Genomic DNA, 8,874 nt, shown 5'->3' with positions numbered 1-8,874 from the left:
CCGGGAGGCTGGGTCGGGCCCGCCCCGCGCGCCTTGCCGCGGTGCTGCACCTGCCCGGCGCGGTTCTGCGCGCGCCGGCTTCTGCACCTGCCCGGCCGGGTTCTGTGTCCGCACCGTTTGGCCTGACCTGGGGAGCAGCCATGGGCGCCGGAGGCTGAGGCAGGCTGTGCCCTGTCTGGTTTTCTGGGCTGGGAGAGGTTCCCCCGAGGACTGTTTTTTAGAATCCACTTCACTTTGGATTTCAGGGACCCAGAAGTCTCTCCTCACGAGGCTAGTTTACTTTGTCAAGTCAATGCCCAAGCAGCCTGAGTGAGATGGGGGAAACACCCTGCCTGCCTGTGCACCCATCCATCCGGGCATCCATCCATCCATCCACCCTGCCACCCACCAGCCCATCCACCCATCCACCCAGCCACCCACCAGTCCATCCATCCATCCACCCAGCCACCCACCAGTCCATCCATCCGTCCACCCCGCCACCCACCAGTCCATCCATCCGTCCACCCCGCCACCCACCAGTCCATCCATCCGTCCACCCCGCCACCCACCAGTCCATCCATCCGTCCACCCTGCCACCCACCAGTCCATCCATCCATCCACCCAGCCACCCACCAGTCCATCGATCTTCTTGATCAGCTTAGCGTCTGGTCAGCAGGCTGCGGTAGGCTGGCAGGCTTCTCCCTCTGACAGGCGCTGCAGTTTCCTGGCTACAGACCGTGGCTTGTGAAGGCAACCTCGTTTTCAGCACAGCTCTACCCTGGCATCTCAGCGGCATCACCCGAACTCAGCCCTCAGCAGCTCCACGCTGTGTTCGCTCTGTAATGGTAGCCAGGGGCTCTGAGGGCCAAGTCAGGGTGGCCCAGGTCCTGTGGGTTCCTGGGCGCACTCAGCAGGAACTTCCCAGGAGGTGGGCAAATACAAAGTGACTTAGATGGAGGCCACCAGAAGAACCACCCTGTGGATAAAATAAACGTCACCTCTCAGGATCTGCGCTGAAGGAGGTCACCAAACACCCGAAGTAAGAGTCTGAATTCTGCAAACCACCAAAATGGTCAAAAACTGTGATTTGGAGAGGATTTCTCCCGGCTTTATCAAAAGCTGAGGACTCCAGGGAGGGTGAGGTGGTCGGGAAGGAATCATAAGGCGGCTGAGGTCTGGACAGGTTACGCACTTCAGAGGAGGGTTCTGGGAAGGAAGCCTGTAAGAAGGCTAAGCTTCCTCCTGGCGTGTTTCTGCAGAGCAAGAGTACTTGTCCCTAAGTTTCTGAATAGAAAGAACATTACTCCCAAGTTCTTGCAAACATAACAATCTTTTCTGCAATTGGGCCGGAGTATCAGAGCCAGGCAGTGACATTTAAGTTAATACATCTGAAATTCAAATAAACACGTGTTACATGGTTTGGAAGAGAAAACGGCCTACATTTCAGAGGTAAAGCCCACTCTATCTCTAACTGCATTTAATTATAGTGCGCGGCAATGAGTAGAATGATTTTGGAACCTTATGGACTGGATTTGCAACATCAGTCAGTTCTCTGTATCATTCTTTGTCTCGCAGCGTGAACACATCGTCTCAGCGGCTCCGGGTTAAGCGCACACCTGGGTTAAAGGCTGGCTCCGGCTCGCTCTGGACAATCGCGAACGAAGTACTCAGCCCCTCTTGGCCTTATCCTCAGCAGCGAGCTACGCAGCTCTCAGACAGGGTGGCTCGTTTTCCTTCTCTTCCTACTGTTTCTCTGGCCTGAGGCTGGACATAGTGACCAACACGGGCAGACTTTTATTTCTGAAGGATAATTTTTGTAAGACACAAATCTGTAGTTAGTGGCGTTTCTCTCTCTCCCTCTCTCTCTCTCTCCCTCTCTCTCTCTCTCCCTCTCTCTCTCTCTCCCCCTCTCTCTCTCTCTTTCTTGCTCTCTTTCTCTCCATTTTAAATATTTCACTCCGTTCTTCTTGTTTGTCTGGCTCCTGAGAAGCAGATACAGGTGTCATCTTTGTTGTTTGATAGGTAAGTTTCTCGCTATTAGTATGACATTACCTGTAGGTTTTTACAGATTTTCTTTAGTAAGAAGCCCCCCTGTATTCCTAGTTTGCTGAGGCTTATTTAATTATGAATGGGTGTTGGATTTTATCAAATGCTTTTTGTGCATATATTTATATGATCTTGTGGGATTTTTCCCCCCCCCTGGGATTTTTTTTTTTTAATTATGAATGGGTGTTGGATTTTATCAAATGCTTTTTGTGCATTTATTTATATGATCTTGTGGGATTTCTTTTTTTTTAACCCTAAAATTTGTGGGACTTTTTTATCCATGATTCAGTGGATTCCATGAACTGATTTTCTAATGTTGAAGCACAGCATAAATCGTGGTCCTGGTGGGCCAATTTTTACATACTGTTGGATTCCACAGCCTAACGTTTCACTGAGGAGTTTTACAGCTATGTTCATTAGAGATACAGTCTGCAGATTTTTTCCTCGTAACATTTTTGTCTGGCTTTGGTATTAAGAACACTGCTCTCCTAGAATGAGCTCGGGAGAATTCCCCTTTGCACCTATCTTCTGGAAGAGATTTTAGAGAACGGGTGTGGCGTGGTTGGTGCCTGACATGCATTTGGAAGAAATGCGCAGTCGTTCTCACTTTAAATATTTCTTCTGATCCTTTTTCTCTCCTTCTCCTTCTGGTATTCTCATTATATACATGTGATCTTTTCATAGTTTTTCCACAGTTTGTGGATATTATGTCCCATTTTCCCCCCAGACTTTTTCTTTTTAAGTTTTGGAAGCTTCTGTTAACATATCCTTGAGCTCAAAGCTCCTTTCCTCAACTCTATCCTGGCCACCAACGAGCCTATCAAAGGCATCTTAATTTCTGGAATAGTAAGGTTTTTTGTTGTTGTCTCTAGCAGTTTTTATTTACTCTTCCTTAGAATTTCCATTTCTCTACTCTTGTTACACATTTGCTCTTCATGGGCTCTTTTTTTTCCTTTACAGCCTGCAGCAAATTAATCGTAATTATTTTAAGCTTGTGTTCTGAGAATTCCGATATCGCTGCCACATCTGAGTTGGTGTGGTGCTTGCTCTGTGTCGTCAAGCTGTGGGTTTTGCTTGACAGTGTGCCTTGTAATTATGGTCACGAGCTGGATATGGCGTGCGGGACAAAGGAACTGCGTGGAGAGGACTTCAGGAATGTGGCGTCAAGGGGTGAAGGGAGGGGAAACATCCTGAGACCCACAACTAAGTCTCCAGCTACGTCCCTGGACTGTGAACTTTACAAGTACTTCTCAGTTTTCAATCTCCCTTCAGTGGGACAGGACACCCAGAGCAGGTAGGGTTGGCTCTTTCCCTTCCCCCAGGTTGGTTAGCTCTGCTAACACCCCATAGGTCAGGCTCTGGTAAAGCCCTTTCCCTGAGGGCAAGCCTTGTTAAAGCCACAGCATGCTCGGGCAATGGGTTAGGCACTGGATAATCAACTCGGAAGGTAGAAAGATGGATTTGGTTCACGGTTCAGAGGCCTCAGTCCATGGCGACTTGGCCTTGCCGGGCCTGCCACAAGGAGGGTCTCACGGCGGGGAGAGTGGGGTGGGGGAAGCTGCTCACCTCACAGTGGCTAGGAGCAAAGAAAGACAGGAAGCGGGTGGATCCCTACCGTCCCCTTTCATTTCTGAAGGATAATGGAAGGCGCTAGTAAGGAAGGCTTTTCCCTAGGCCCTGCCCCTTAAAGATGTCACCACCTCCCAAACAGCAGAAAGGGCTGGGACTAAGCCTTCAACAGTAATGCCAGATCACAGCAATAATGCCAGCCTCTAGCAAGTCACCAGTGGCCGTTCTGGTTTTCCCGCCCTGTGCTGGTTCCCCGGGGGATCTCTGCTCTGGTGACTTGTGATTTTCTGTATCTGCCTCTTTATCTCTCCGATTTCAGGGGCAGTGGTTTTCCACATACATGTCTAAGAAGAGTTGTTGGCTTGTAGTGTGTTAAACTCTGTACTTGGTATTGGGATGGAGGGACAGTTTCCAAACTCTGTGTTTGCCAACCGTGAACCCTGATTTCTCACTTTAAAAAAATAAGTATTGCTTTAAGGATTTTGTTGATAACTTCAGCTGCTGTTGCCTTAGCAGAGCAAAGTTTTCTCAAGCTGTACAAAAATGCCAAGAGCTGGGGGTAGGGGTGGAGCTTGGTGGTAGAGCACTTGTCCAGCATGCATGAGGCCCTGGGTTTCATCCCCAGCACCACCAAACAGAGTAAAATAAAATAACACCAAGAGCTACAATAATCCGAGAGTTATATAATTTGGTGTTATTGTTAATAGAACGCTGTTTGTATGAAAATTTTGATTAGAACAACATACTTAGATGATTTTGCTGAAATTAAGGTTATGAAACGAACGACTAAAACTTCACCGTAATTTTATTACTTACCCAAACACCTTCAGCCCGTCTCCGGGCTGTGCAGATACATGCAATGACAATTAAATCCGTTCACCTGTAATATTTTGCACACTCTCATTAAACACAGCTTTACATATTTAAAACTTCTTGTCCTCACAAAGGTGCAAGTTTTTTTCCAAGGTAGGACAGTGTAGCAGTTTGAGCACTTGATGTAGGACGGTTAGCTCCCTGGGCCGTGAAACTCTATCCACGGCTCTGGTCCTCCACACTGTGAATTTGACTCAGAGGAGCCTGTGCGCGTTGACACAGAGGATAACCTTCATTAAAAACTAACTTTCACACGGCGCCATTCCCCACTGCACTCTGCTCTAAAGCTAATTGCTGCAGGGTTTCAGCATGGCAGCTAACCTTTGGGTGGCATCCACTATGGCTGGACAGGAATACTACACTTTCTAATTACTACCTCCGGTGTCATTAGAAAAATAAAATTTTCAAGGCAGAAGTAATATGACACTGCAGGAGAGAGCCACGTAGTTTAATGACATTTTGATGTATAAGACTGCCGCTCTGGAACTCTGGTTTTGCCATTTGGAAATAAAGAAACTCGTAATGCTGAAGAAAAACAGGCTCAGCGCCCTCAGCGCTGTGAGCTGCGCTCTGTGCCGTAAGTTTACCCTGCTGGGTTTCATTTCTGGTGGCTTCAGTACTACCATCTGGTCATCTTCAATGTTTAATATCTTATTTCTCTTTCTAGAAAAGCAGCCGTGTTAAGTGAAATATTAGCAATAGTATTTCCCCTAAGGCTGCTAGCAAAGGCCTTTTTATTTCAAATTTAGTGATTTAGAAAATAACTAAACACATTTTCTTTCTATTTTCAACAACATGGATGAAGCTGGAGGATTGTATCCCAAGTGAAGCAGAGCAGACACAGGAAGACAAATACAGTGCAAGCTCGCTTATGTGTAGAATCTAAAAGTGCCCAACGTACAGAGGCAGAGTAGAAAAGTGGCCATCAGGGGGCAAAGGCTGGGGAAATAGGGAGATGTTGGTCGAAAGATGCAAACCTTTAGTTATAAGAGGAATAAGTTCTGAGGATCTAATACACACATGGTGAGGACAGTTGATAATACTGTCTTAGCTACTTCCCGCATCCCTGGAACAAAATTCCTGACACCCACAGCTCAGGAAGGAGAGATTTGTTTCAGTCCACAGCCAGCTGGCTCCAAGGTGGGCAGCCCGCCGAAGTGAGCTGCTCAGGACATGGGGAACAGGAAGTAGGGAGAGGAGGGAGGGGTCCAGAGGAAGAAGATCCCTTCCAGGCCCTGCCCCAAGCCCCACCTCTTCCCCTCTGACCCCACCTCCTAACTGCCAGTCAGCTGGGAGCCCACATCATACAGACCCCTTCCCAGGGGACCACTTATGAGTGCATGAGGCTTTGGGGGATAGGTAGATATAAACCCTGACAAATACTGTGCGTGTGCTTGAAATCTGCTGAAAGAGCAGATCTTTGCCTCCCTTCAGCCCACAAAATGATCATTATGTGAGATGGTGGGTGTGTTACTCCAGGAAATGATTGTGTTAATCATTTCACAACATGTATCAGATCACCCTGTTGAATACACTTAATATAAACAATCTCATGTGTCAGTTCTCTCTCAATAAAGCTGAAGGGGAAGTAATGGAGGAAGAAAGAGGAGAAGGAGGAGAAAGCCCACAGGGGACAGCCGTGTATTGTAGGACAAGTGACAGAAACCATGGGATCAGTTTTCCACAGAAAGCAGAATGAAGTACTGCTACCTCTTGGCCCAGAAGGCAAGATGCGATAGAACCGGGGCCTGCCAGGCTGGCTGGACGCAAAGTTATCCAGACACCTGTGTTCCCAACGCGCCGCTGGTTCAGAGTGGGGCGGGAGAATTTCATACAAGACGTCTTGCTTGTTTTCACTTTAAGGCAGAGGCAGATTCACTATGAGCTGATAAAGCCTAGCCTTCAGGGACCTTTCCAAGGTCTTACCCCCAAATTGGATATTGGAAGTTTCACATGCTGTCTCTCCCCAAGGTGCCTACAACCGTGTAAATGTAAGAAACTCACCTTTGGAAGTAACAGAGTGGGGTCAGGAGAAATGGACTAATTTGGGTGATTTTGAGGCCATGTATAACATTCAGGAGGGTCGTGATGATTTCTACTAAAAGAAGGGACTTCTCGGAAGGGAAGGTGGAGGCCTTTTTACAAATTTATTAATAACAAACCTTGTAGAATTAGTCAACTTTTACACTGTCACTTTGACAGAATTGACAACTTTGTTCACTGACTGAGGATTGAGGAGAGAGGGCCACCGGGCAGCCCACGGCCACGGGCATCCTTTCCGCAGGGGCTGATGAGCCTGAGCTGCCCAGACCCTTGGCCTCCTGTAGCCCGGGCCGCTGTGTCCCAGCGTGGCGCTCACGAAATGGAAGCTGCCTGCCTCAGCCTTCGCCTTCTCCTTAAGGAGGAGGAACTCCTTCCCCTAAAGGTTCTTCATCGCCTTCTCCCAGACGGGACAGCACCATGTTTGTAAGTAGAACTGACCTGCCTTTGAGGTGGTTTCAGCCTGTAAATCATCCCTCTAGCAGATAACTAAAATCACTCTCACATGAGGGCCGGCGGTTGTTTCTTTTTAAATATAGCTCAGGATGATCACTTTTATTTTAAGATGTCGCTCTTGCTTAAATGACTATAGCTTTGCTCAGATTAAATGGATTATAATTGTATTTTAAGGATTGTATTTTATTTTAAAGGATAATATTTTATGAAAAAGAGAGCTGACTTAAAAAGGAATCTTATAAATAAATTACTTCCATTTCAGTAGGTGCTCTGGGTAGGATAAAAGTTTCACTTTAGTTTGATTAACTAGTGTATTATAGCAGAAGTGAGTACAGGAGAATTCTCCAGGCAGCTCAGTATCTAGGGACATCTGAGATCGTAAAAGTCATTCTATGGGCTCAGAATAACTGTGGGACAAGTAGGAAAGTCATACGGCGCTTTCCTGAATAAAATTTTAACTGGTTTGCAACAAAAATGCAGCTGGCAGGTCTAGGCCTGATCTGAGTGAGAGCAGGACATGGTGGAAAGGAGAGAGACAGAGACAGAGATAAAAGATGTATTTCCAAGGAAGCGTAAGACACAGGCAACATTAGGTCCCTGGAAGCTGAGCGGAGTTAGGGAGTGGAAGGCGCAGTCCAAGGGGCAAAGGGGACTGTAGCTTTTTTTTCCACATGAAGCACATATTACTTTAAAGAACACATTGAGGGAAAACAGGAAAATCTTAGAGTGTAGAGGGTATACAAGAGCCAAGGGCAAGAATGAAATCAAAACACAAAGGTAAAAACAATGAGAGCTGGGTGTGGTCCCAGAACACGACTGCCATCTGCATTTTGGGAGTCTAATGGTTAATTTAAAGGGGTAGAAAGGGTTAGGAGGTCTCTAGCAGCCTTAGCAAGCCAGAGGCAAAGAACTGAGATTACAGGAGTGTCCAAGGGCCCTGAAAATCTGCTAGACAGTGGGTGAGCTAGAAGGAGGGTCCCAAGCTTGCAGACATTGCTCAGTGGTAGAGCACTTTCCCAGCACTCGCAAGCCCTGGGTTTGACCTCCAGCACCAAAAAACAAAACAAAACAACAAAAAAACCTCTTTGGGGGCTGGGGATTTAGCTCAGGGGCACAGCACCTGCCTGGCAAGCGCAAGGTCGTGAGTTCGATTCCCAGTACCGGAAAAAAAAAACCTCTTTGGTAGGCACAGAGACACACACTGTAATTCCAGCTACTCAGGAGGCTGAGGCAGGAAAGTCTCAAGTTGGAGGATACCCTGGGCAATTTAGACTGAGGTAGGATAGAAGAAATAAAAGATAAGTAGAAAGGAGACACAGAAATCATAACTAAAAATTGTCATTTTAAGAAGACTGCCATTCTTGGGCCTCAGCCGAAGTTACCCAAGGCGATCTGTATCAGCATTCTTTTGGTTAAATTTAGGTTCCTTCCCTACCAGACCTCTCACACCCTACATTCCTCAGGAATACTGCAAGTCCACAAATGTGCTTCCCTGAGAAAGGGAAGAGCAGGAGCCCAATCCTAACGCAAAGCAGCAGGTTGACAGAGTCCAGGGGATGTTCAATCGCCTATTCAAAAAACACAACGCAACGAAAGCCACCCTCCCCATATCTGTGGAATGAGCTCTCCTGGGAGTGACCGCCTTTTCCCACGGCTCCCAGAGAAGCAGAACCGCTCCTGTTCCAGGAACCTTATCAACCCCAGCCCAGTGAGGGGTAGACCTTGCCTCACGATAGAAAGGGAGGCTGGGGACGGAGCTCAGGGTAAAGACCTTGGATTCAGCCCTGGGTGCAGGAGAAAGCCTCTATCAGGAGCGTGGGTGGAGGGTCCCGCAGCCCTGCGGCAGCTGAGGTCTTCAGCCACCAGCCCTCCTGAGGTGTGTGGGCTACATCAGAGGCCTTCAAACCCCAA

Source organism: Chinchilla lanigera, unplaced genomic scaffold, assembly GCF_000276665.1.
Source record: "Chinchilla lanigera isolate Chin_1 unplaced genomic scaffold, ChiLan1.0 scaffold00016, whole genome shotgun sequence".
Lineage (NCBI taxonomy): Eukaryota > Metazoa > Chordata > Mammalia > Rodentia > Chinchillidae > Chinchilla > Chinchilla lanigera.
Note: the sequence above shows the minus strand (reverse complement) of the source record.